Below are 26786 nucleotides of genomic sequence, written 5' to 3'. Positions count from 1 at the left end.
CAGCAGCACTTTGGCGGATTGGTGCCCCAGATTACAGGACCTCGTGGTAGCTAGCCTAGCCCCCAGGACCAAGACAGCATACGAAGGGGCGTTCTTGTCTTACCGTACATTCCTGGGGAGCGAGTGGGAGGTTAGGTGGGCACAAGTGGACAGCTTTGCGAATTACCTAGAACAGATGCACAAGGAAGGGCGCTCAGCGGCAACGGCAAGCAGACATAGGGCGGCGATTTCCTTCTTTGCGCAGGCCAAGGGCGTGAGGGATCCCACTAACACTTTTCTAGTACGCAAAGCCTTGAGGGGTTGGCGCCGCATGCAGGGACACGCTGTAGATTCAAGAAATCCAATAGGGCTAGTGCGATTAGCAGCCTTATTGTCAGCACTGCAGGAGGTCTGTAGTTCAACTTGGGAAGTACTGTTGTTCAAAGCCGCATTCGCATTGGCGTTCTACGGGGCGTTGAGAATAGGCGAGCTGGTAGCAGCTTCTAAAGGAGACAAACAGGGCGGCCTTCACTGTGCCTGCGTCAAGATAAGGGAGGATACAATGTGGGTGACAATTCAGAGATCGAAAACGGATCAGGAGGCACGGGGGGACACCATAGTGCTCCACCGGGCTCGGACCAATCCTTGCTGACCGGTATCGCACGTAGAGGTCTTTAGCAGGCAGCGGGAACGGACGGCGGGGTGGCACTATTGAGTCACGCCGATGGGACACCATTGACCAGGTATCAGTTTAGGAGAGTCTTGGAGTCGGCGGTCAGGAAGGCAGGCTTGGACCCCAAGGAATTTGGGACCCACTCCTTTAGAATTGGGGCTGCAACTGAAGCAGTGAGTAGGGGACTCCCAGCTGAGAATGTTAAGAGAATTGGGAGATGGTCTAGTGATTGTTACAAGCGATATGTACGGATTGACATGTTGTAACTTACCAAGGGACTCACGCCGGGTGTTTTCTCGTTTTTTGCAGTTTCTCAAACCTGTTACGCGGGGGAGGAACTTGCCGCGGGGCGTCAAGGAATTTCAGCAGCTCAACACAAGCGACAAAAGGAGCAACGGACATTGGTGACGTGGATTGTGGGCCACTCTTATGTGAGGCGCGCTAAAAATTTCTTTCTTGCAGGTGACACTAAGAAAAGGGCTGAGCAAAAGGGGTTTGCAGTCTCCTTCTTTGGGAGGGGGGGTTTATGTCTCAGTCAGTTCAGAGATTATTTTCAGAAAATCCTATCCCAGCAGCCCGCCCCCCGTCAGTGGTGTAACTTCACCTGGGGGAGAATGATCTGGCCAAACTAGGTAGGCGCATCCTTCTCCACTGCGGGGTGGGTGGCCAAGACATGCCCGGGTTGCACGGTAGTTTGGTCTCAACTTATACCGCGGTGGCAGTTGCGAGGGGGGGACTCGGTTAAGGCGTTGAATCACTCGGTAAAGAGGATCAACACGCAACTGGACAAATTGTTTCGAGCCCCCCGGTTGCAGACGATCCCTCATGGGTGTATTTGGGGGGAACATTTCTACCTGAGGGATGGGGTACATTTGACAGAGGCAGGTAATGTCCTGTGGGCCAAGAATATACTGGCATGGTTAGAAGGTTTTGTAAGGGGAGTATGAACTTTCTAGAGTAGGAGGGGGGGGGGGCCAGATCTTCGGGTAACAATGCTGGCCTGTGGCGGTAAGGTCATGACCGGTGAGCAACTATTTTAAGGTCTGGGGGGGCGGCATCATCCTCGGAGGTGCCCGCCCAGGGGGGGGGGGAGGGGCCAATGGCCCCTCCTAGAACTTCAGGGGCACGGTCAACTGGTGCTTCAAAGGGGCGCGGGTGGGTGAGTCACGCTTCCCATAGGCCGGTAGCCACCCCGCGCGTACTCATGACGTCAGCGAATGGCGCAGAGTAAGGGCCCTCCTTTAGTGGGTAAATGGAGTTCACGGCGTGGACCGAGTAATTAACGGGCTCGGCTGCGCATGCGCACCTACGGGGAGGCGCAGCTAGTGGGACCTGACACCGGTTAGCGACCTTGCCATATGGCCAGAAATGTTAGTATGCAAAATGAAGATGAGGATGTTAGATTCGGTTAGGAAACAATCTGTATTAGAAGTTTGTTAAGGTTAGCCTCTCATACCTGTTGAAAATATTGTATCTAATATCCTGTTATTTTGCATAGGAAATGTTGATATTTTATATTATTACAATGTTATTGTTTTATATCTTAATAAATACGGCCGGGGGGTCTTCGGATCCCCCGCCTTCCAAAGACAATTATGTTTCATGTCTGTGTTCGGGTTGGTAAGGGTTCATTGGGAGGGGGCGGTAGCCGTCACTGACCATGTGAAAAGGGGGAGCCATTTCCCCCCCCGCCCGCATGGCGGTGCAGCGACCCTCCCTTCCTCCTGCTTCCCGGTGGTGGGGCGTGACCCCCCCGGCGTCCAGTGATGACGCGGGGGTGTGCGCCCCACCACCGATTTACTGGCACCCGACTGTGACCCGGAAGGCGAAGTAAGGCTCCCGGGTCAGGGGGGGCGGGCTGCTGAAGGGGCGGGTGGAGGGGGCGTGTTGCCCCCTCCCTGCGCCCCTGGAATAAAGGCGGGGGGAGCGCTCCGATGGCCCTTGTTGCCCGGACGCTCCCCCACACTGGTCGTGCCCCACGCTCGGGGCTGCCTGATTTTTCCCCACCCACCATCCCTGGAATTAGAAGTTGTTTTGCATTATTTGATACCGGTTTATTGTTTAAATATCTTGTGTAAGTTTTCTTTAGGCCTTTTTCCCAGTTTACTAAGTGGTGTTGATGTATAATGTCTGGTTACAATTTTGCTTAGGCCTTTTTTCCCTTAGTAGTTCGACAATATTGGCATGACATGGTGATTTAGGTAGTGTAGCTGTCCTTTAGTTCTTTTTCCACAGGTCGTCGTATTTATTAGGTGTGGACATGCGGTAAGGTCATGACCGGTGAGCAACTATTTTAAGGTCTGGGGGGGCGGCATCATCCTCGGAGGTGCCCGCCCAGGGGGGGGGAGGGGCCAATGGCCCCTCCTAGAACTTCAGGGGCAGGGTCAACTGGTGCTTCAAAGGGGCGCGGGTGGGTGAGTCACGCTTCCCATAGGCCGGTAGCCACCCCGCGCGTACTCATGACGTCAGCGAATGGCGCAGAGTAAGGGCCCTCCTTTAGTGGGTAAATGGAGTTCACGGCGTGGACCGAGTAATTAACGGGCTCGGCTGCGCTTGCGCACCTACGGGGAGGCGCAGCTAGTGGGACCTGACACCGGTTAGCGACCTTGCCATATGGCCAGAAATGTTAGTATGCAAAATGAAGATGAGGATCTTAGATTTGGTTAGGAAACAATCTGTATTAGAAGTTTGTTAAGGTTAGCCTCTCATACCTGTTGAAAATATTGTATCTAATATCCTGTTATTTTGCATAGGAAATGTTGATATTTTATATTATTACAATTTTATTGTTTTATATCTTAATAAATACGGCCGGGGGGTCTTCGGATCCCCCGCCTTCCAAAGACAATTATGTTTCATGTCTGTGTTCGGGTTGGTAAGGGTTCATTGGGAGGGGGCGGTAGCATTGCTTAGAAGGAGTAAAGTGCAGAGAGTCTTATGGCCAATATGTCCTATGGCCAAGGTCCAGCTACAGATGGCTAAACTTTGGTGGAACACCACACAAAAGATGGCAATTTCTAACATGATGTGCATATCAAATGATTCACATTAACAAAGGGAACATTCACAAGTCTATGGGGTAGATTTCCTAAAACCCAGGCAGTTCAGCGCAGCAACCAAAGTTGCTGTGCTGCACTGTGTGAGAAGGGGAGAGAGACAGAAAGCACCATATCTACCAAGATACAGTGCTAGGCTGTATTCTCCTTAGTGCATCATGTCTAGAATAGGTTTGAACTGGAAGGATAACTTTCCGGTACAAAATACTATGCTTAGACAAACTCAGAAACGTTTTCCACTATGGATATCAGCTGTACAGTCCATGCGAAGCTCGAAATGTTTGGGGGAATAAATACATTTCTCCTTTTCAAACCTACCACTAAGAGGCTGAGTTTTTTGGTACACAGCCTGTTAGCAGATATTGCTTTGCGCCAAAAACTAGGGATGGTCACATGGGGATCCCCAGATACCTCCCATGGAAGACCCCAATGATACAAATGAATGCAAAACAGCATAAAAGCTGTGGACGCAAAAATGCACCCCAAAATGTTTCTCCAACAGAGTTCCCACATTTACTGAGTAAGAGACGGTATTAAACTTCAATTTCATGAGACAATGTGTTCCGGCCTGAAGGCACCTCCCAAAATACAGGAAATAAGAAATACAATTCATTAAGTAAATGATGTGGATTGTATAAGTCCACTCAATAACTTAGTTCTAGATCAATGAAAAGTTAAAAGGATTTTATTATGGAAATAAAAAATAACGCAGTACTGAGTCAATAGCATGAAGGCTCTCAAAATGCAAAAATCGGAAATTATGCTAAGAGGTCAGGAAAGAAATGGACAGCATTCCTTGTAGACAGGAAAGTCTTAGGCTTACCCCCAGAACTGAGGGTTACTACGCATTATTTTCACTTATGAAATAGCAGAGACCACAGTCATTGCTGTGTAAGCAAATGTAACAGTTCATCAGCAAATCAGAGCACATGAAAAATAAATATTACATTTCCTTAACACCTATGCGCAAACCCACTACACAAATAATTGTTCAGCACCTTCTATGCTAATGTTGTATGAAGATGCTAGAACTACCTAGATGCATGAACAATAGCGTATTATGCAAATGATTAGGCTACCATGAACCAATGGAAGGACCTTATGATGTTTCAAGTTGTGACTGAAAGTTCATCAAGAGCAGGACAACAGTAACAGTGGAAATAAACCAGTACATCTCAGTTTGACTGCATGTTGCAGAGTTTACAAGGAGAGAAGGTGGATGGGGGGGAAGAAACATGAGTGATAGAAATGACTTCAATCTTGAACAAGACGCCATTTGTATAAGTATGTACATGTGAAATCGAGGGTGAAAATGCATTCTGCTCATTATTTACATTATAAATTCTTTTTTTTAAACTCTCAGAAAGCCATCTTTCCAAGAAAGCAAATCCAAAATAAACATTCTGTGTCACTTTGAGTCACAATTGAAGCACAAACCCATTGCCAAAGCACATTTCATTCCTTCGTTTTTTTTGTTTCATTTTGGTTTATTCCATCGAAATTACTAATCCATAGTGAACTCATTGTTCACTGGTCTTATCTTAGTTTTTTGCATGGTTTACACCATGGTAACAGGCACAGAGCACTTTCGGTCACCAAAACATACTATTACAGTACTGCCACGCTGTGACCTGCGTTTCCCTCGCTTCTTCTTTAGATGTTGAATGTTCCACTGATGAACAGCTTCGCTCAGCCCGAAATGCATTGGGATCAATGATGCGTCAACAACTCGGGAGTTGAAGACCAAAAATTCTTGCCATCATAAACATAATTATGTAAATCAAACTAAGGACATCGGTACCATTGCTAAGAAGAATTTATAATGATACAATAAATTCTAATCAATGAGAATGGACAATTGCGAACCAAGTTGAATCACTCCATTTTATTGGAAACCTCGCGGTGCAGTCAGGGGATGTCGCCCCTAGGGTGATGCTTTAGCAAGTAAATATCCTCCCACATTATGAAAATCAAGACACAGACACACAACACACTGAAATATAGATCATAACGCACTTTCAGAATTGAATTGAATGTATGCCCCCCTGCTCTCAAGGTAGAAAACAAAGTGTTGCAGGAAAAAGCACAAACAATGTTCAACAATAGAAATGCACACTCCACAAATTCACCAGAATTCACCCATCTGCATGACCTATTCCTTTCTTCTCTGTGAATATGCTATCAACACTATATACTGGTACTTGTACTTTTAGGGGCATATTTACGAGCCCCTTGCGCAGCTGGAGCAGCGCGTTTTGTGACACTCCAGTGGTGCAAATTACAAATTCATATCTATGAGTCAACACAGACCAACTATTTGCAGCTTTGAATGGCTTCATAGATATGGAGGAAAGCAAAGTAGCGCAAATTGATGCGTTGCCTTCCACTGCACACTAGAGGCATTCCCTGGGAGTTGCGGTGGGTTTTCTCAAGCAACACCCATGAATTTTGATGCTTCCCCAAATTTGCAAGCTCATGTAAACCCGGGGAAGTACCAAATCCTTACGCATCCTAGGTGAGGCGTATCAAGGAGAAATGTCTTTATTTCTCCTAGTTTTTTCCTCTTTCTATGTGTGCAGCATCCAATCTTAAGAGCCTCTTAAACTGGTTACCCTTCCTGCACAAAAACAATCCTGCCAACAACACAGGCACCCTTGCACCCTGGTTCCAGGTATTGCATAAATACAGTGCATTCCTTCCCTTTCACTTTGGCATAGGACAGCGCAGCAAGATGACTTGCTGCGCAGCTATATGCCAAATCCCCATAAATGAGGGCCTTAGTCTGTTTACCTCATAATGGTGCAAGGTGAATGTGTCTCTTTGTGTGGGGATAGAAAGGAAACTATTACACAGTTCTCTTACTGCAGCCCTCTTCACGGCCTCTCGGAGTACTCTGTAGATTGAGGGAATTAAGTGCTTGATGGGAATCTTTGTTGGTCAATACAACATTTTCTTCATCTACAAGCACAATGAAGACCCCATAATTAAAATAAAATAGTAAATGAGTAAACAACACACTTTAAAAAGCATCTAGATCAAAAATATTGATTGGGTTACACGGCTACCAGTAGTTGGCCGTCTGTGTATTTGCATATTAAACCAACCAGTGTCGACTTTAGGACGGTGCTAGTAGTTGAGCTGCAGTTGGTGCTGACCTCAGGGGTGCTGTGTTTATAAATAACTTATGGTTTTAAAAGCACCTGCTGCACAGCTTCTTGTGCATCCTGCAGATTCAAGTTAGCAATATAAATGACAAGCTTACATTGGTGCTGCAGAGAGCTCAGTGTTTTGCCTAGTGCAGTTTGACTTACTATACAGTAGTGCAGATGGTTAATATGCCTGCTGCAAAGAAAGAGTATTTTATGTGGATAGCTCAGTGGGTTCATTTGTCTGTCACAAATAACTTTTTGTTACAGCAGTTCACAAGTTGCATTCCTAATATAGAAAAGTGACTCATGAACTGCCATCAAAGACCTGCATGCAAACTGACACTATAGGCTAGGGTGTTATATTATTTCCCCAGTCTTTCATTATATATCCCAAAGTTTCCTAAAAAGGGTTCAATTGGGTATATATACATTCTCATTAGTGAAGCCAACCCCAACCAGTGCTTTAAAACAAGGAGCAGATATTAGTGTGCGTCAGTGGCACCATCAGGCTGTGCCCCAGTGTGCACTGGTGCAAAGACTGTGCTCAGTAGCTGACACTTTGAAAAAACAGAGGAGTCAGGCCCAAAGGGATGTGGGTTCAGGCAGGGCCATATAACTAATCAACAACAACAAGATTGTCTAAGCCACACATTCTTTTTTAAGTTTATATATGTTTTGCTTGAAGGCCAAACACGACTATTTCTGGGTTTGTACCGGTATTTGATTTATACCTTTAATTTTCAAAAAGTTTTTTTCTTTTTCATTAAATTTTTCATGTGAAAAGAAAAGGAAAACATACTTCACTCTCTTATACAGTATATACAAACATTTATACAAAACTTTTACAACCATCCATTTTAGATCCACATATTCATTACGACATATATTCAACAAACTACATCTAAATACACAATTTCACACAAAACAGGACTTATAATCTCAATACAATACAAAATGAGTAAATCATTATCAGACTTATAAGACCAAATCCTTATAATCAATAGGAGCAATAGAACATTAATCTTGGGGCTGTGTTATGCTACGAAACAGTTTAGACGAGCAACGTTTTGATAGGTTCACCATTTTTGCAACTGTCTGAATTTTCCTGGTTTAAGCTCACATTCATCCGTACAAAATTGTCAAAAAGTCTACATGTTTACCCTAATTTGGGGAGCAGTGTAAACTACAAAACTGTGTGAAGTTCTCAAATGTTCTAGAGAATTTCCAGAATGTTGCAAGAAATAAACTTTTTCATAATCACAGAAAACAAGTATCACTGTTTACCAACTCACGGGTAATAGAAAATTTGATAACATTCGTGCCAAGAATTTTCAATTCTATTAAGGACAGGAAGCGAGGATTATGCTTTCTCAATTCCTTTACTGAAACAGCAGCCAATCAGTACAGTAAAGAAAAAGCCCAGACTACATTACCCATAAACCCTGGATAACCATAGAGTCCACATAAGTATAAATAAGGAGATAGAGGTTACAACTTCCTCTTTCTTTGTCAATAACAGTAAGTAAAAAGTTCAACAGTAAGTTCCAGAGGCCAAGTCGTCCAACGGAGAGGTCACCATCAGGCAGAAGAGACTGGAATCTCCCAGATCCAAAGGAACAGCAGAAGACCAACCAACAGGATAAATTCGGAACACATCTCATTTAAGGTCGGAGCCTGAAAAGAGTAAGAACAAAGCCGTAAAGACTATTCCCCAAAACGGAAAATAGAAACCACAACAGGGCGGGAAAACATTATATGCACAAATAGTATCATGATGCAGCAGAAATGTACAAAAAAAACAATTCATCAAAAGTAATGTACAAGGGTGGGATAATCCTGCCTCCTGTCCTTAATAGAATTGAAAATTCTTGCCACGAATGTTAGCAAATTTTCTATTCTATGGCAGGACGGAGGCTCCGATTATGCTTGTTTAAAGCCCAGCCACCACAACAGATGCCACATCAACAATAGGTTTAAAATAAAAGGTCTTGAACACAGACTCAGAAGACCAATCAGCAGCCTTCATGATGTCCTGAAGGCTGGCACCCATGGAAAAAGCTTTAGAAGCCATGGCTCCTCTAGCAGAATGAGCACCAAACAGAGAAGTGTCAATGCCCGCATCCTGCATGAGCCAACGTAACCAACGTGCCAATGTTGCCGGAGTCACCGGCTTGAAAGGTTTCTGCAAAGCAATAAGCAATTGTCCCCGTAAATCATGCCTAAAAGGTGCATTGCTTACCTCGTAATCTTTAATACATTGGACTACACACAATTGAGGGTTGTGGGGAAAAGAAGGGTAAGAAACGGAGGACGTATTACACTTAGTCCTCCTGGAAATGACAAAGGTAACACCTTCAGGGGAGAAAAAATGACCAGCGAGATCCAAAGCACGCACATCAGATGCTCTTTTGCAAGAGACCAAACACAAAAGCATAATTAGCTTGGCTGAAAGTTGTTTGCGTGTCAAGAGAGAGTTAGAAGGCCAGGCTGACAGAAAACGCAAAACAACTGAGACATCCCAAAGGGCAACATATTTGGGACAAGGAGGTTTTACCATCCGGACGCCCCGTAACAATTTAGATATCAAGGGATGTTCTCCCGCTGGTTTACCATCAACAGGCACATGACCTGCAGAAATTGCAGAACAAAAGTTATTAACTGTTCTGTAAGCTAGCCCAGAGGATGCCAGAGATGCCAGAAAATTAACGATTAAAGCGAGATCCGCTGAAACGGGATCCACCGACCGCTGTGAGCACCAATCACACCAACGCTTCCAACTTGATGCATAACGCTTGCGTGTGTTGGGTGCCCAAGCCTCATTGATAAATCTGGTAGCGTCTCCCGATAAGCCTTGGACTTTCCAGCGTCCCCCGAAATTCTCCATGCTACCAGAAGGAGCTGGCCTGACAGCACCAGGGGGTGAGGATCGCGAAGAGGATCCAACAGCAGGTTCCACATGTGAGGAAGTAGAAGCGGCGTCGAGCAGCTTATCTCCAGAAGAACTGGAAACCACGCTTGAGCCCTCCAAAGAGAGGTGATTAGAACCAGTTCCGAAGAGAACAGACGTGCTTGGGCCAGAACCCGGGGAATCATGAGGAATGGCGGAAAGGCATAGCACAGGTGATGAGGCCATATTTGGAGAAATGCGTCCGTGGCCAGAGCTTCTGGATCCGGACACCAGCTGTAGAATAGGGGAACTTGGGTGTTGAGACGGGAGGCAAAGAGATCCAGATGACAAGTCCCCCAAAAACGGGACAGCTTGCGGAACACACGAGGATGAAGCCTCCAATCGCTGTAGTCTCTCAGGTGACGAGAGTTCCAGTCCGCGATCAGATTGCGAGAACCCGGCAGGTATTCCGCAATAATCGTGATCTTGCGCTCCAAACAAAAGTGGCAGAAATCCTTTGCAATCTCCGAAAGAAGCCTGGACCTGGTACCCCCCAGTTTGTTCACATAACGAACCGCTGAGACATTGTCCATTCGGAGAAGAATGCAACAATTCGTTTTCTGTGGGGTGAGATACCGAATCGCGAAGGAGCCCGCCAAAAGCTCCAGGCAATTGATATGCAGGGACAATTCCTCTGGAGACCAACGACCCCCTGTCGAAACCGAACCGCAACGGGCTCCCCAGCCCCAAAGGCTGGCGTCTGACTCTATCACAACGTCGGGAGTCCTCCCAAACAGAGCACGGCCGTTCCAGGATTCCATGTGGTCCAACCACCACATCATCTCCGTCCGGGCATCCTCCGAAAGGAGGACGTGATCGGAATACCGAAGACCCTTCTGCAAGTGACGTATTTTGAGGCGCTGAAGTGCCCGATAATGCAGAGGGCCCGGAAAGATCGCCTGGATGGAAGACGATAAAAGACCTACAATCCTGGCCACTGACCTTAAAGAGACAGTTTGTTGGGCGAGAAACGACCTCAAGTCTCTCTTGATGGATCTTATTTTCTGACCTGGAAGAAGGAGTTGACAAGAGACAGAGTCTATTCGAAAGCCCAGGAAATCCATCGACTGAGATGGAGAAAAGTCGGACTTCAGGGGATTGATGAGAAAACCCAAAGATTGCATCTATGGACCAGTGTAACTGAGATTGAAGAAGAACAGGGCATTGAGCCAAAAGGAGAATGTCGTCTAGATAGACTATAAGACGTACTCCACGTGACCCCAAAGACTCCATCACCGGACGAAGGAGCTTTGTGAAGCACCACGGAGCGGAGGACAGGCCGAAAGGAAGAACCTTGTACTCGTACCAACTGTCCATCCATTGGAATTGAAGGTACCGACGATGAGGAGCATAAATCGGGACCGACAGATAAGCATCTTTTAGGTCCAGTCGAACCATCCAATCGCCTTCCTGAAGAAGGTCTCGCAGAAGATGAATGCCCTCCATCTTGAAGTGGCGATAAACCACGCCGCCGTTGAATTCTTTCAAGTTGAGGACTAAACGAGACCCTGCCCCTTTTTTCTCCACGAGAAAAACATTGCTGACGAAACCCTGGGGTTGAGGAGACGTGAGAACGATGGCTCCTTTGGCCAAAAGAGAAGAGATTTCCGTGGAGATGAACTCTTGGTCTTGTCGGGAAAAAACAAGGGGGCGCGGCCGAAGATTCTGGTGAGGGTGAGAGTAAAATTCTATTTTGTACCCTTGCACCGTCTCCAGTATCCAGGCATCGTTTGAGATCAAACGGCAATTGTGTAGAAAAAATTGAATCCTGCCCCCCAAAATTACAGTTGAAGCGAGAATCAAGCTCACCTGATGGGGAAGAAGCCTGACGTCCTCCTTGACTTCTGTAGTATCCACCTTTGCCATATTGCCCTCTACTTCTCTTAGAGGGATAGAAAGATGACTTGTTGGAGGAGTATTGTTGTTGTCCACCTCGTTGGGACTTGTTCCCTCGCTGGGGAGTATTGTCGGAACCACGGCCGGACGAACGTCCCCTTCGTCCGGCCCTGCCAAAAACCGGGCGGAATGCCCGTCTCAAATTTGATTGGGCCTTGTCAAGGCCGCTGAAGGTGGAAACAAAATTTGTAAGCTCCTTCAGAAAAGGAGAGCCGAATAGTAAACCTTGGGCCAGAGGGCCCGACTCTGAGGAGGCCAAATCCGTAAGTCTTGGATCAAGCTTCATTAAGATGGAGCGACGGCGCTCAGTGGATAAGGCACAGTTGGCGTTTCCAAGCAAACAGACAGCCCGTTGAGACCAACCGACCAGCTCATCTGGGTCAATAAGGGTGCCAGACTCCTTGGCTCGATATCCCAAGTCCAGAATTTTAGTGAGTGGGCCCAAGAGATCTAAAAGTTTATCTTGGCACGTCCGTCAAGACCTATCCAAACCCTTGGTAGGGTCTTTGGAGTATTTCCTCATGTATGTGACCATAGTAGGGTCAACATCAGGGGTGGATGCCAGCTTGTCTGCCAGATCAGGACGTGGGCACTCGGAGCGCAAACGCGTTCTCACATCCTTGTCAAAAGGATGACGGATGTGGGATTCTATGTATTGAGCCACCTCGGGGGAAGGCAACCAAGAAGAAGAGTGTGGGTGGATATTGTCAGAGGGGTTGAATGTTAACAATTGCGGAGAAGTAGGAGCATCGACATAATGTTCTTTCCGCGATTTCTTGGAGTGGGGAGGCTTAATAGGCTCGGAGGAAGAAGAAGAGGATGTTCCCTCATCCGTATCGGAAGGAGGATCTGAACGAGTGGACACCTTGCGCTTCTTTGCAGAACGAGCAGAAAGGGTTTTAGCAAGTTTCGCAAAATGGGTGGTATGTGGAGTTTTTGGCGACTTTTTGGAACGCCCAGAGGAAGGAGGCACCCATCCTTGCTGCGCAGCATAATCTGCAAGGGGTTTTTTCAATGGCGCAATTGCTTGACAAAGCGCTTGACCCATAAAGTCATCGAATGATGCAGAGGACTCCTCCTCCTCATAATATTCGTAACCTTCATCATCATAGTACTCTGCCATGGCGACGATGTCGTCCAATAAATGCCCAAGGAAGGTTAAATAAATGTAATAGCCAAATAGCCAAGTTTGGGGGAGTGGTACCCCTAGCGCAAGTCTTTTTAGCAACACAGGAAACAAGCCCGTGAAAAAATTAATTAAATAATTAAATGTGGAGGGAGCAGACTTGCACCATTAATAATGAATAAGTAATGCGAGATTTTCCCACTCTAGGCAAAGCCTATGCAAGATTTGTACAACCCCCCAACTCTGAACATGTCAGAGAGCGTAAGGGAGCTCAAGAGGCAGCAAATTATGGGAGCGCTGTAACCAGCAGTCTCTCCGTCGAAGCTGAGGCAAAGACGGCGTCTCAAACATACACGCCTGACAGGACGTGTAAACAAAGCTGTTGCGCATGCGCGAACAGCCGCTGCCAGATAGGAAGGGTGCGCGAGACACGCGCGTCCTTCCAGCTCCGCTCCCGCTCCACAAAAGACTTGAAACAGTAAAATACTCAAGTCGGGAGGTGCCGCACACGCTCCCCAAACACCGGCACAGAAGCCAGTAAACCAATTAAGCCGCACCGCAAAGCGCCGGAATAGAAGGCAGAAATGTGCACACAGCGTTTCACAATGAATTCAGTGAAGCAAATGACAGCAATTATCAAGCAAACAAAGCGGTAAGCCAAATACGTTGCAATAAATGTAAGAGTAATGCAAAAAGCACTTAACTGGCTGCGAAGCAGCAACGAAAGAGGAAGTTGTAACCTCTATCTCCTTATTTATACTTATGTGGACTCTATGGTTACCCAGGGTTTATGGGTAATGTAGTCTGGGCTTTTTCTTTACTGTACTGATTGGCTGCTGTTTCAGTAAAGGAATTGAGAAAGCATAATTGGAGCCTCCGTCCTGCCATAGAATTTTTTTTTTTTTTTTTTTTTAGATTTCAGTAGGAGGAAAGGCTAAGTCAATCAGTGACAACATTTGAATCTGAAAATTTGATTAAGCTATCTACATCGGAGCACTAATACAAAATGCCAGATTTTTGCCTTCACAGGAAAAAAGTGTATTGGTTTGAAACTGTGAGCAATTGCTGATAAAACAAAAAAACACGTTGAAAAGCAAGGAGCAACTTAAGTTATTATAATATAAAACAATTGACATAGACTTCGTTTTAAAGCATGAAGCGAAGACAAAAGTGAACACTTGCAAATTAAGTAAAGTGTTTTTTGGTTTGGCAAAGAAGCAACCACACAGTTTTCGAAATGGATTAGAAAATGTTGTAATTTTTTTTAACATCGCTGTCAAATGAAGCCATGCTATTTATAATACATTGTAAAGTAGGTGCTTGAGGCATAAGGAAAGTTTGTGACACTATGTAGAATTGCGCCAACTCACTGTTTCTCTATGTAGAACTGCGTTCACTAACTATATATTTCTGTTTCTTTTTTCCCCTTTGAAATTCAACACTTGGCAAAAAAATAGGTTAATTTCTCACGGTGCTGAATGTACTGTTAAATCCTTGGTTCTCTCTCTCTTCTTCGTCCATGTCCAGAACTTTCCAACCGCGATCCCGGAGTCCTCTCTTCTGCTGTCTATTCGGAGGCACGGCTGACTGCATAGTCTCTCTTCTCTTTTTATGGCGCACCCCTTCCCCTTCCTCGGCCCTCTCCAGTCTCTCTCCTATCTTCTATCTGTACTGCCTACCTCTTTCTTGGTTATGAGTCCTTCTTTTCTGTCTTTCCCAGTTCATAACATTTACCCCATTCCTCGTTAAGATTTCGTTTTCTTACCTTTGGTTTGTTTCCTGTGCACCTTAACTGGGAATTTGTCGTGGTACCCTAGGTACGTTTATCTCCCCCTTTTCGCACAGTTCCCCTCACATAACTTTATTCCAATCGAGAAGAAAAAAGGGGAATTTTAGTAAGAAAATAAAAATACATATTTAAATACTTATTTCCCATTCTGTGTTCGACCTGGAATCTATAAGGCTGTGATGATAAGAACCATCCAAATACTCTTGCATGATTCCCCTAGTTGTGAGAGGAGCATGATCCATATATTGAACAAACTTCCTTTCTTGTAAATCAGTGCTTCCCGAACCCTTTCGTCGTTACCCATTTTTAAAGCCACAACAGCTTTAACTGACATATAAGCAGGGGGCGATTTTTTTATGTAATAGGAGACAGGCTGTTCAACATGCTGTATATTTACAAAATAATGTATTATTTATAATTTTTTGCTTTCCTCTTCAACAGCTATTCTTTGTAAAAGTCACGACCTTGACCACACCCTTCAATATGTCTGTATTTGAATGTCGCCAGGATATTGATCTGCCAATAAAGTTGACTGATGGTGAAACTGCTCAGCAGCTGGTACCCTTTTATGAGTGGGGTGCAGGCCTTTGGCATCTGTTTACTAAAATCAGAAAGCTTCTGAAAACTCTTGATACCAGAGATATTAGCACATTTGAAAACTGCAGCAGAGTATGGGTAAGGCATCATATTATTTTTTTGATAAAAGCAGGGCCTGTGGTGCATTCTGGACTCTCTCTCTCTCAAACCAAGTTTTAACTACACACACTTTCAAAATTCTAAAGTTATGGTTATAACTTTCATTTAGAACTTATTCACCACCTTCACATTTTTATAAGTAGCACACCTCATTACCAACTCTTTTCAGCTCTCTAATCAGACAACACTAACTTTAACTGCAGTGGCATACACAGAGTTGTGTACTGTGTCATATAGTGGACTAGAATATTGTAGAGTAGAGTGTTGTACAGTAGCACACAGTATAGTTCAGTGGAGTAAGGGGTATAGACTAAAGTAAAGTGTCGGAGAGTGGCATACAATGTAGTGGAGTGTTGTAGAAGGGAGTTGCCGAGAGTACAGTAGTGTGTGAAAAACTGGAGCTGCGTAGAGTGGATTGTTGCACAGTAACGTAGAGTGAGGTAGTCTCGTACAGAGGAATACAGTCAAGTGGATTGGTGTAACATAGTGTAGACTAAAATACAATAGAGTGTATTGGTGTGTCCAAGATTAGAGGGGCATGTAGTGGAGTGTACTGGTGTAGCTTAGGTAGTAAACTGTTATACATTGGAGTGGGGCTGGGTACAGTAGAGTGGAGTTCATGTTGTATAAAATATTGTAATATAGTGAAGTGTTGAACATTGGAGTGTACGAGCATAAAGTGGAGTATAGAACTGAACAGATAAATGTACTGGGATAGAGTGGAGTAGAATGTCGTATAATGCCATGAAGTGTGGTAGACGTTTATAGAGTGGAGTTATATAGAGTGGAGAAGAGTGCCATACAATGGAGCAGTGTGGAGTGGAATACGCTGTAGTGACGTTAAGTTTATTACTGTAAAGTGTAGTAGCATACAATGGAATAGGGTACAGTGGAGTACTGTACAGTGGATTGTAGAACAGTGGGACAGCATAGAGTGGAGTGGTGTACAGCAGTGTGGCGTAGAGTGGAGTAGGGTACAATGGATTAGCGTAGAGTGAGGTGGCATACATTGAAGTGGCATTGTGTAGAGCCGAAGAAACTGTTATAAATTGAAATTGCGTCTCATACAGTAGGGTGCTGTAGAGTGTGTGAGAGTGCAGTGGAATAGAGTGTTGTACAATAGAGTGTACAGATGTAGAGTGGAGTTCAAATTTGGACAGTGGAATGCATGGGGAGAGAGTGGATTAAAGTCTTGTAGAGTGGCATAAAGTGTAGTATAGCTTTGTAGAGTGGAAGTTTATAGAGTGGAGGAGAGTACGCTGAAGTGGAGTAGCATACAGTGGATTGGCATAGAGTGCAATAGAGTATTGTGTACAGTGGAGTGACATGACGTGGTGTACAGTGAAGAGGTGTAGAAGGACAAATATTGTAGTTACATACAGTGTAATAGCGTAGAGAGGAGTGGCATACAGTGGAGTTGTGTAGCCAGTAGTGGTATACAGTTGAGTGGGAAAGAGTGAAATAGCTTATAGTGGAGTGGCATCCGATGGACTAACGTAGATTGAGTGGTGTACACTGGAGTGGTATATAGTGGAGTGGCACACAGTAGAATAGCATGGAGAGAGGAGTGGTTACAGTAGAGTGGCATAGACTGGAATATCATATAGTGGAGTAGCGTAGAGAAGAGTGGCGTAGAGTGGAGCGGTGTAATGTGGAGTACCACACAGTAGAATAGTGTGGAGCGGATACACTAGATTGGCGTAGACTTGAATATATAGTAGAGTAGAGTACAGTGCAGTGGCATACAATGAAGTGGTGTAAACTGGAGTGGCATACACTGGAATGGGGTAGACTGTAATAGCATACAGTGGAGTGGCATAGAGTGGAATACCATACAGTAGAGGGGCAAAGATTGAAGTTGCGTACAGTGGACAAGTGTAGAGTGGAGCTTCAGTGGAATAGTGTAGACTAGAATAGCAAAGAGTGGAGTCACTTACAGTCAAGTGGTGTACAGTAGAGTGGGGTAGAGTGAAATAGCATGTAGTAGAGTGGTGCAGAGGGAAGTGGCGTCCAATAGACTAGTGTAGAATGGAGTGGTGTAAAGTGGAGTAGCACACAGTAGAATAGTGGGGAGTGGTTACAGTAGAGTAGAGTAGACTGGAATAGTGTACAGTGCAGTATCATACAGTGAAGTGGTGCAGACTGGAGTGGCATACACTGGAATGTAGTAGAGTGTATTAGTACATAATGGATTGGCGTACAGTGGAGTGGGGTCCAAGGGAATAGCGTAGAATGGAGTGGCAAACACTGGAGTGGAGCTGAGTGGAATAGCATACAGTGGAATGGCATACAGTGGAATAGAGTACAGTGGAATAGCATATACTGGAGTAACCTATAGAAGAGTGTCATACAATATTAAGTATTGCGTTGCCCGTGCAACCATGCAAGACGGAAGAGTACTGCAATCCAGTGATACAGCTAGGCCTAAGTTATATTTAGCTACAAATGAACAACAAGGATAACCCTCTTTTATTTTTGCACTCCCTTAATGATTCACCACAAAAATGTACATCATCTCAAAAAGTAGGTCTGGAAAGTTTTGTGGGAATTCGGCAAATGAGTGGAAAGGTATTACAGAGCTATTTTCTGAGGAATTCCTATCCTTAGGAATACTAACTATAAGTACAGAGTGGTAATCAGATTTAATGTGATTTCTTTCTTGTTATCTTCTATTTTATTTGATATGGATTTGTTTATTGGTTTATATAAGCATGTTTCCATAGATGTGTCTTTTAGTTGTTCTTGTAGTAATTCTGAAACTTTACATATGCGGTCCAGTTTATTTTTTGGGCTTCCTTGCTACTTTTAGTAATATTGGGCTACAAGATATCACTAAGTTGTTGGCGCGTATAACTTCATAACAACTTTATAAAACACACTTGCAATAGCAAAAAGAATCATCTACATAGTCTAATATACATTGCTGTGAAATTTCATTGCAATCTGTTAAGCAGCTTTGCCACCATGTGAAATACAAAAGTCTATGTAAAATGTGTGGGGTTTCAGGCTTGTTTTGGGACCAATCCTTTTTTCTTTGCACCCCCTTGATCAAATACAGCAAAACTTTAAATCCTCTGACAATGTAAACGGTGCAACAGGTCTGCAAAGTTTCATAGGTAATAGTGAAATGGGTGTAAAGTTATTAATGGACTAAAATCCAAGAAATCCCTATTGCTGGTAACCCTCACTAATCAATAGAGTGGCTACTGCTACTACCCTATATATATATATATATATTTATATATATATATATATATATATACATATATATATATATATATATATATCTATATATACATATCTATATATATATCACAAACTGCAACTCCTGCTACTTCCACTGCAGCGGCGAAGAAGGAGAAACGGACCACTTCATCCAGGCAAGATGTTTTTATTCAAACTATTACATCCAGCTTCAGCTACGGCAGATGACGCGTTTCGGGCTCACAAGCCCTTGATCACATAGAGACTGTATGTATACTGGTCATTTTTAAATGCTGCTGCATCCCCGCCCTTATCACATGGTACAGTCACATGGTAATGGAACTAGAAGACAGACTTTTGACATAAAAAAGAGTTTTTTTGTGTGTCTGCCCTCTTCACCAAAAACCACCTACTTATATGATATATATGTATAACAACATTATAAGGCACATAAAAAACATAATAGTTGTAGTATATTGTGATATATCGCAATTACTGCTTAAATGTATTTTAGATACACAATATATCTACAATTCGTCTTAGTTCGATAGAGCTTAGTTAAAAGAATAAACAAACAAATGCATTGACTTGTAACTGCAGCATGCTAATTGCTAGCCAATATTATACCGGGTTGAATTCAAGTATTGTATAAGTCCTCTCTATCTACTCATGTGGTTTTAGTATACTCGGTTACATTGTATTTGACTGTAAACATTGAAGAAATAAAACAACGGGCTCTTTAGGGATGTGCAAAACAGTGCATAGCAGCAAAGTATGATATGTGCAAAACAGTGCTAATATGATCTCTAAAATTAGAGAATAAAGTGCTTTCGTATGTGACAATATGAATGTATAAATATAGATAAAACAATATAAATATAAAATTTCATGTTTGTTAAAATCTTATATAAAACAATTCATCCATACTAAAAACATAGTGCAATAGTGTTATAAAAACATAGCAGAGTTTTAATATCAAGCTGACGAGGAATTACATTGTAACTTGTTGCGAATTCATATTTGTGTCCAATACTTAGACAAATGCATTAAAATATTTAGTGTACTTCCAAAATTGTATTGGTGCAAAGATCTTCATAGCATTTCCCTAGTCTTCTCTCACTGTACACTAATGTGCAATTGCCTATATGTGTCCCAACTAAACTGAGAACAGATTAAGACCCCAAGCTGCAGCTCAAACCAGACATAGGAAGTTCCAGAGAGGATGGTTAAAGAAAGGTATACATATCTTCTGAGTTATTAAGCCCATTTGGGCATTTGCTGTCAAATTCAAGAATTAGCCTGGTCTCTAGTTGTCTTAGCAGCAACTCTCGGTTTCCTCCTCTGCGTTGTTTTGGTACAGATGCAACCACAAAATATTGCAAACAGTTGACATTATTGTGTACTTGTTTGAAGTGTCGAGCTACTGGATATGTGGGGTCACTGTGCAAAATCGCGCGAAGATGCTGCAGGATCCTCACGTGCACCTGCAACTTCGGGCTGCCGATATAGTTCAGGCCACAGGAGCACGTGAGGACATATACAGCAAATTCCGTCCTGCAATTGAAACTTCCCATTATTTTGCATCCACTAGAGCGGAAAGGCGTGTGGTATTCATTCTTATTGACGCCAAATTTACACGCTCTACATGACGAGCATTTACAGAAACCTGGAATAGGTTTCAGCCAAGTGGAATTTGTTCTAATTTCAGGACTGGCTTGATCCAGAATAGAACCCATGTTCCTAGCTCTACTGAATGTAATGGTAGGTGTTAACGGTAAGCTTGTACGCAGTACCGGATCTGTGAGTACAATTGCCCAATTCTTTTTTATTATAGATCTGATCTTGCGCTCATTCTCACTATAGGCAGTTATAAGTCTGGGGCCCTGATTGACCACTGGTTCTGCTTCTAGGGCAGTCTGCTCTCGAGATTCTGTACTTTCCAAAGAGATGTTCGGCAACAGACTATTTCTAGATCTCAATTTGGCTTTGGACATAGCAACATTTAGCATTTTATCAGAATATCCACGCACTTTGAGTTTTAGCATTAATTCTGTTGCACATCTTTCAAAGTCAGTGTCTACACTGCAAATTCTTTTTAATCAAAGCAACTCCCCATAGGGGATGCTCGCGATAATATATATATATATATATATATATATATATTCACAGAAAAAACCATAGGTTATAGACCATATATAGTTAGGAATTAGCATTTACAAAACCTTGAAAATTCACTGAAAAAACCATAGGTTATAGACCATATATAGTTAGGAATTAGCATTTAGAAAACCTTATTTTACTCACACAAAACCATTGAAATTCCATATATAGTTAGTTGCACTAACTATATATCGCGCACCCGCAATCCACTGCTGATGATGTCACATATTACATCATTCATGACATGGTCAGTGACATCACTGATGACATCACTGATGACATCTCAAATGACATCACTGATGACATCACTGATGACATCTCATTTGACATCATTCTTGTGCTAAAACGATAAACCTCTTCAGACTCTAATATAACCTTAGATACACTCAGTGTATACAGACACTCACACACTGTCACTCATCCATGGAGTTACTCACACACCTAGTCAGTCATGCAAAGAAACAATCTCACCTCCATTTCCTCAACTATACAGTTATACACACCTTACTTATTCAAACATATACTAACACATATTTACTCTCTTATACAATCCCTGATACAAGTTCACAATGATCCATACAGCCACTCACACATTCAGTGGCTCTCATGCACAGTTATTTATATATGCCAACTCTCACATGTACTGTGTTTTACATATGTACTTACTATGACATGTAGCATTGAGATATCCATTCACTCATCAATACACTCATGCACACAGTCAACCGCCCATGTAGCTTTTTCCACATGCACTCTTGAACTCATACACCTAGTGAATCAACTGCTCACACATCTATGCACAGAGTCACACACCTCCCAGCCACCCCCACACAAACTCAATCTCCCATAGAAATACTTGGGCAACCAATTAATAACACATATAGCCTCTCGTATAGCTAATGATCAACACATGCAGCAGTTTACATCACAACAGACATAATGATGCACAAATTAAGACAGTTTAGTCACTAACCCATGCATTCAGTGAGACACATTTAATCACTCACTCATACAGTCAGTCACGCACCTACTAAATCCTTCATCCAGACACTTATACATCCACTCATTCTTCAATATCTAAGACATATTTTAACTTTACAGAAACATACAGTCACTGGATGTTGTCATCAGTGATGTCATTTGAGATGTCATCAGTGATGTCATCAGTGATGTCACTGACCATGTCATGAATGATGTAATATGTGACATCATCAGCAGTGGATTGCGGGTGCGCGATATATAGTTAGTGCAACTAACTATATATGGAATTTCAATGGTTTTGTGTGAGTAAAATAAGGTTTTCTAAATGCTAATTCCTAACTATATATGGTCTATAACCTATGGTTTTTTCAGTGAATTTTCAAGGTTTTGTAAATGCTAATTCCTAACTATATATGGTCTATAACCTATGGTTTTTTCTGTGAATTTCATTGGTTTTTTAACAGCTAATATCTGTAGCTGTAAAATGTATTCTTCTTTAAATCCAAAAATATATTTTATATGTTTATGAATAATTTTTTTTTTAAATATTTTTTTTTCTTCGTTCCCGCTTCGCGAATCGGGAAGCTTCCCGTTAGCTGACCTTGATGCCGCGAAATAGACCGCGAGCCGGTAAACGTTTCTTTACCGCAAGTGCCGCGTTAGAAAACAACATCGTGACGCCTCCCGTCCGCATGACGTTTCACGTTGTCGCGTGATACGTCATATGACGTGCTACGTTAGCGAACTGGTACGCGAAGCGAGTCGCAAAGCGCAGGTTTCTGGAAGCAAACCGGGAGGCCCTGCAAAGCGCTTAACGTAAACACAGCAAGTCATGTGACTTGGTAATAACACTTTTCATTGGTTCATTTCACTTTTGGTTTCCTAATGATGTAAGACTAGGTCATATAATCTAAAATGAACACTTTTGATTGGTTGAGAACTCTTGTTTTTCCCAAATGATGAAAATCCCTCCTTCTTTCCTCACTCTGACTTTCATCATTGTGAGAGAAAGACCCTTTGTGATCACTGAGCAATGGCTTCTTTAGTAGCTTCAGCTGGTGCTTCCCCACCACCTCCACCACATCCAAGGAAGAGTGGACCACCTGCTCAAGTTGTAATTCAACAAGAAGAAGAAGAAGAGGAACAGGAGGACGAGCACGAAGAGAGGCAGTTTTTGCCTGAGCAGCCCAGGACGTCTCACCGGAAAGAAAACTTCATTTGGCAATTTTTCCCAAAGGTCAGAAAAAAGTAAATGCAAGATACGTAACTTGCCTTATATGTCAAGATAGACTGTCCAGAGGGACCGACAAAAAATACAGTTTCGGAAACTACACAATGCATCGCCATATGACTAGGTGGCATCCTAACAACTACAGTGCTGCACAGTTTCGGAACGACCTAGATAATCTCCCTATTATGGCCAGAAGATCTGTTGTACCGGAAGTAACGGGACCAGAGGGCAGGGAGATGGTGCCAAATATACAAATGAGATTTGGTGATGTAAAACACATCTGCGCATTTTGCGATGGATTCATTTCCTACGGAGAAAAAAGCATCACTCTGATCAACAGAGCTATTGACTATCATATGCAAGTTTGTCCGAAACGCCCAAAATAATAAATACTTCTTTTTTTTGTTTTGTTGCTCCTGTTGAGCCCTTTACAATGAATCGTTTTCATTGCCCCCTCCAAGAAAAACCCAAAAAAATATAAAACTGTTCCGAAAAATTCAAAAACAGTAAAAAAATGTTCAGAAAAATAAAAAAAAAAGTTCTTTTCAGAACTACCTCCCCGTTATTAAAAAATTGGTACAATATTTGGAACTGTGCCAACCTCTATTTCTCTTAGTTCGCTTCCCAGTTCGCTCGCGGGTACGCGAACCGGAAGCGACCCAAAAACAGTAAGTATAAGGGAAGGAAACAGACACTTATGTTAAAAGAAAGACAGCTATAAGGGAGTAAACTAGAGATACCATTACCCGTAATCCACTGCTGATGATGTCACATATTACATCATTCATGACATGCTCAGTGACATCATCAGCAGAGGATTGCGGGTTTTTTGGCAACATGCCTTATCCACGGTTTAATAACGCTGCCTTTTGCTTTATATAAGTTTTCAAATTGTATGAAATATATACCAATAGGTCGTTATGAACCTTTAGGTAGTGCTTTTCTTCATGAGGTCTGGTCGCTTCCATACACATACAGATGTTTCAAAGATGATCAAGAAGTTTATCTGAATGGAGAGGAATGCACTGAGACGCCAGATCATTCACTAATGTGTAGGCACATACATTTACACGGTTCATGCAACAAACACCGACCAAATATGGCTTGCGTGTTGCAAGGCACGCCAGTTCCTGCTATCATCCCCACGTTCAAGTTGTTGGAAAATGGTAGTTATTTGATGCTCAATAATGAAGATTGTTCTGAGTTAATTAAAAGTATTCCTTTTATCGTAACAGTAAGTGAACGGGTTATTTGCTGCAGAAATGTTCTATTTCCTCCCACACATGAACATAGGGAGTTTTCAATCTGGCCACAAATACCAACCTTGAGACACGTTTCAACGGCATGGCAAGAATAAGAGCTCTTTTGTCTCAGAGAGAGGTGGCCTTGAGTTCGGCCCGTGAAACTTTCGTACTTCACATAGCGAACACCCATACAGAGGTGCAAAACCTTTTTCAATTAACATTTGCCTTTCAATTTCAGCAACATGTTTCCGACTATCTGTAACGCATCCTCCACAAAGTCCCTGGTGCACTTTTTTAAAGTTGTTACCAGTGGTCTCGTGACTTCATTTGAGAAAATCTTTGGAGTCATCCCTGCTTCCTTTCATTGTATTTTCTGCACTCTGGTTCGTGGATTGGCATTTTTACTTGCATTACCAGCGGACGCTCTTGTGCTTTTTTACATTTTTAAATATGGATGTCCCTCCTATGCAACCTCCGACCCTGCAGCTGCTGACACTGTTCCGCAATCGCATGCTAGAATATTATGGCACAATGCCGTTGGCGATATTAAGCACGGCATATGGATTATCTTTTCGGTTCTCCTACTTCACCTGTGTCCAGCCTGTATTTCACTGCCTGACCTGTGATTTCGATTGGGCCATTGATTTGTGTCTCTGCGGACCGGTTTCTCCTGACGTCGACTTTAATCAGCTGATGACTCCTATCATTACTCACGAGTTGGTTTGTCCTGGCGAAAGGATTATGGCTGTGGCATTGATGCATGGACTACTTGGTCCCTGGAATTTACTGGCGGCAGCACAGTCTTTCTTGGAACAGAGCTTTCTTGAAAACCCACCGAGCTGTCCTCTGATGGTGATAGAGGATCCGGTGCTGGGAGAGCACGTATGTTCTTTTCCGCTTTTAAATTGGATGGCTGAACTGTTTTCGGATGAAGACGGTGACTTCCTATTGGAGGCTGTTGCAGCTTATTTTGCATACACAGTTATGTCATAGACCTTTTTCATGTTTGATATGCTGAGTACTAGCATTTCATTGACAATTCATTGACTTATTTGTCAAGTTTTTATTATTTACCTTGCCTATTGGCTTAAGACTCGATAAAGTACTTGGCTGTTTTATTTTTCTTTAGCATTAAATTTTCCTAGTTTTTAATGCTTTACCTTGCGGACCGTCCACATATAAACTTGCAATCTGCTCTCATGAGATGGCACTTCTATTATCTTATTCAGTTCGTTTCCGGATCATGAGGAGGTGTCATCTAGGTCCTGGATATCTTTACACCGTGTTAAGTTAGCATGGGCTCATTACCGGTTTAAACGCCATTTTTCCTTATTTGCAACTTCTGCACACGACACTTAGTTGTTGCTTTAGCTTTCCACCTAGTAGTTCATCGTGGTTTACATGAGAATAATATGTTATTGGTCTACTATCTGCTTTACTTGTTAAACTATATCTGTACAGCGAGTGCTAAAGTTTCAAGAACAATACGATACAGAATTGTTATGAGGTCTGATCTCCACGACTTCATACTCATAACATAAGTGCAACTTCTGCCAATTCTGGGCATGAGGCGGGTTTTATATTGCTTTGCCGAACACACATACACAACAGTTGATGCGGTTCACATGAAGAGAGAGCTGGTGTATGCTGATGTGATTCCTTCAAATCTAAGACACTAAAGTATGGGCACGCCCTAAACCAACACAAAGAGACCTTCTTAGCAAATAATATAATATGTGTATTAGGGAGGGTGAGATATAAGCAGCCGCGGGCCGTGGAGGGAGTTACGATGGGGCAGGGAGGCGGGGAGGGGGAGAAGCAGGGTGGAGCCCTCTCTACCTTGCCCCTCCCCCTCCCCGCCTCCCTGCCCCACCGTAACTCCCTCCACGGCCCGCGGCTGCTTATAAGTGTTGCTAACTCTTATTCATTTACAGCATGTTAACATACTGTCACCATTCGCTTTTTATGTACTAGTAACTATGCTGGTAATTTTGCTACTGATAATATGTGTACTTGTATTCTCCACCCTGCTTCTCCCCCTCCCCGCCTCCCTGCCTCACCGTAACTCCCTCCACGGCCCGCGGCTGCTTATAAGTGTTGCTAACTCTTATTCATTTACAGCATGTTAACATACTATCACCATTCACTTTTTATGTACTAGTAACTATGCTGGTAATTTTGCTACTGATAATATGTGTACTTTTATTATCTAAGGTACTACGCCTGAGAAGACGGCATTAGTAAATAAACATTTCAAATACACATCTGTTCTTCTTAACTCCATGTTCTGGTTTCTAAGAAATCTATAACGACCGACTGTTCATGAGTTCCACGTATCCTGAGGTACTATAAGTTCATATTCTGGATTGTCTAAACATTGAGAGTTTGTTATATCCAATGTGACACTGTACCTAGCTTGCTAAATAGTTTTTGATTACTAACGTGAGTTTTGGGACACCCTAATTCGCCGAGGTTCCAATCCTCTGTCCACAGTTCTGTGTGAGAACAGAAACCCTGCGACAGGGGCACCCCCGACCCTTGCTGGAGCTTCATCACACTTGCGATACAACTCCAGCAATGCATTCGCCGAGGTTCCAATCCTCTCTCCACAGTTCTGTGTGAGAACAGAAACCCTGCGACAGGGGCACCCCCGAC

General features: G+C 43.1%; 2 long non-coding RNA genes across 2 annotated transcripts in view; one reads left to right on the top strand and one right to left on the bottom strand.

The window, feature by feature from the left end:
• The window catches only part of LOC144826243 (uncharacterized), a 214080-nt gene extending 199626 nt beyond the window's left edge, over window positions 1-14454 (bottom strand). Inside the window, exon 1 of the long non-coding RNA XR_013609728.1 lies at window positions 14297-14454. This is a non-coding gene — a long non-coding RNA (uncharacterized LOC144826243). The remainder of the gene's footprint in view (window positions 1-14296) is intronic.
• Window positions 14454-26786, top strand: part of LOC144826244 (uncharacterized) — a 152983-nt gene continuing 140650 nt past the window's right edge. Inside the window, exons 1-2 of the long non-coding RNA XR_013609729.1 lie at window positions 14454-14643; window positions 15057-15290. This is a non-coding gene — a long non-coding RNA (uncharacterized LOC144826244). The remainder of the gene's footprint in view (window positions 14644-15056; window positions 15291-26786) is intronic.

Source organism: Lissotriton helveticus, chromosome 3_2 (genome assembly GCF_964261635.1).
Source record: "Lissotriton helveticus chromosome 3_2, aLisHel1.1, whole genome shotgun sequence".
NCBI lineage: Eukaryota > Metazoa > Chordata > Amphibia > Caudata > Salamandridae > Lissotriton > Lissotriton helveticus.
Note: the sequence above shows the minus strand (reverse complement) of the source record. Positions and strands in the feature narration are given on the sequence as shown.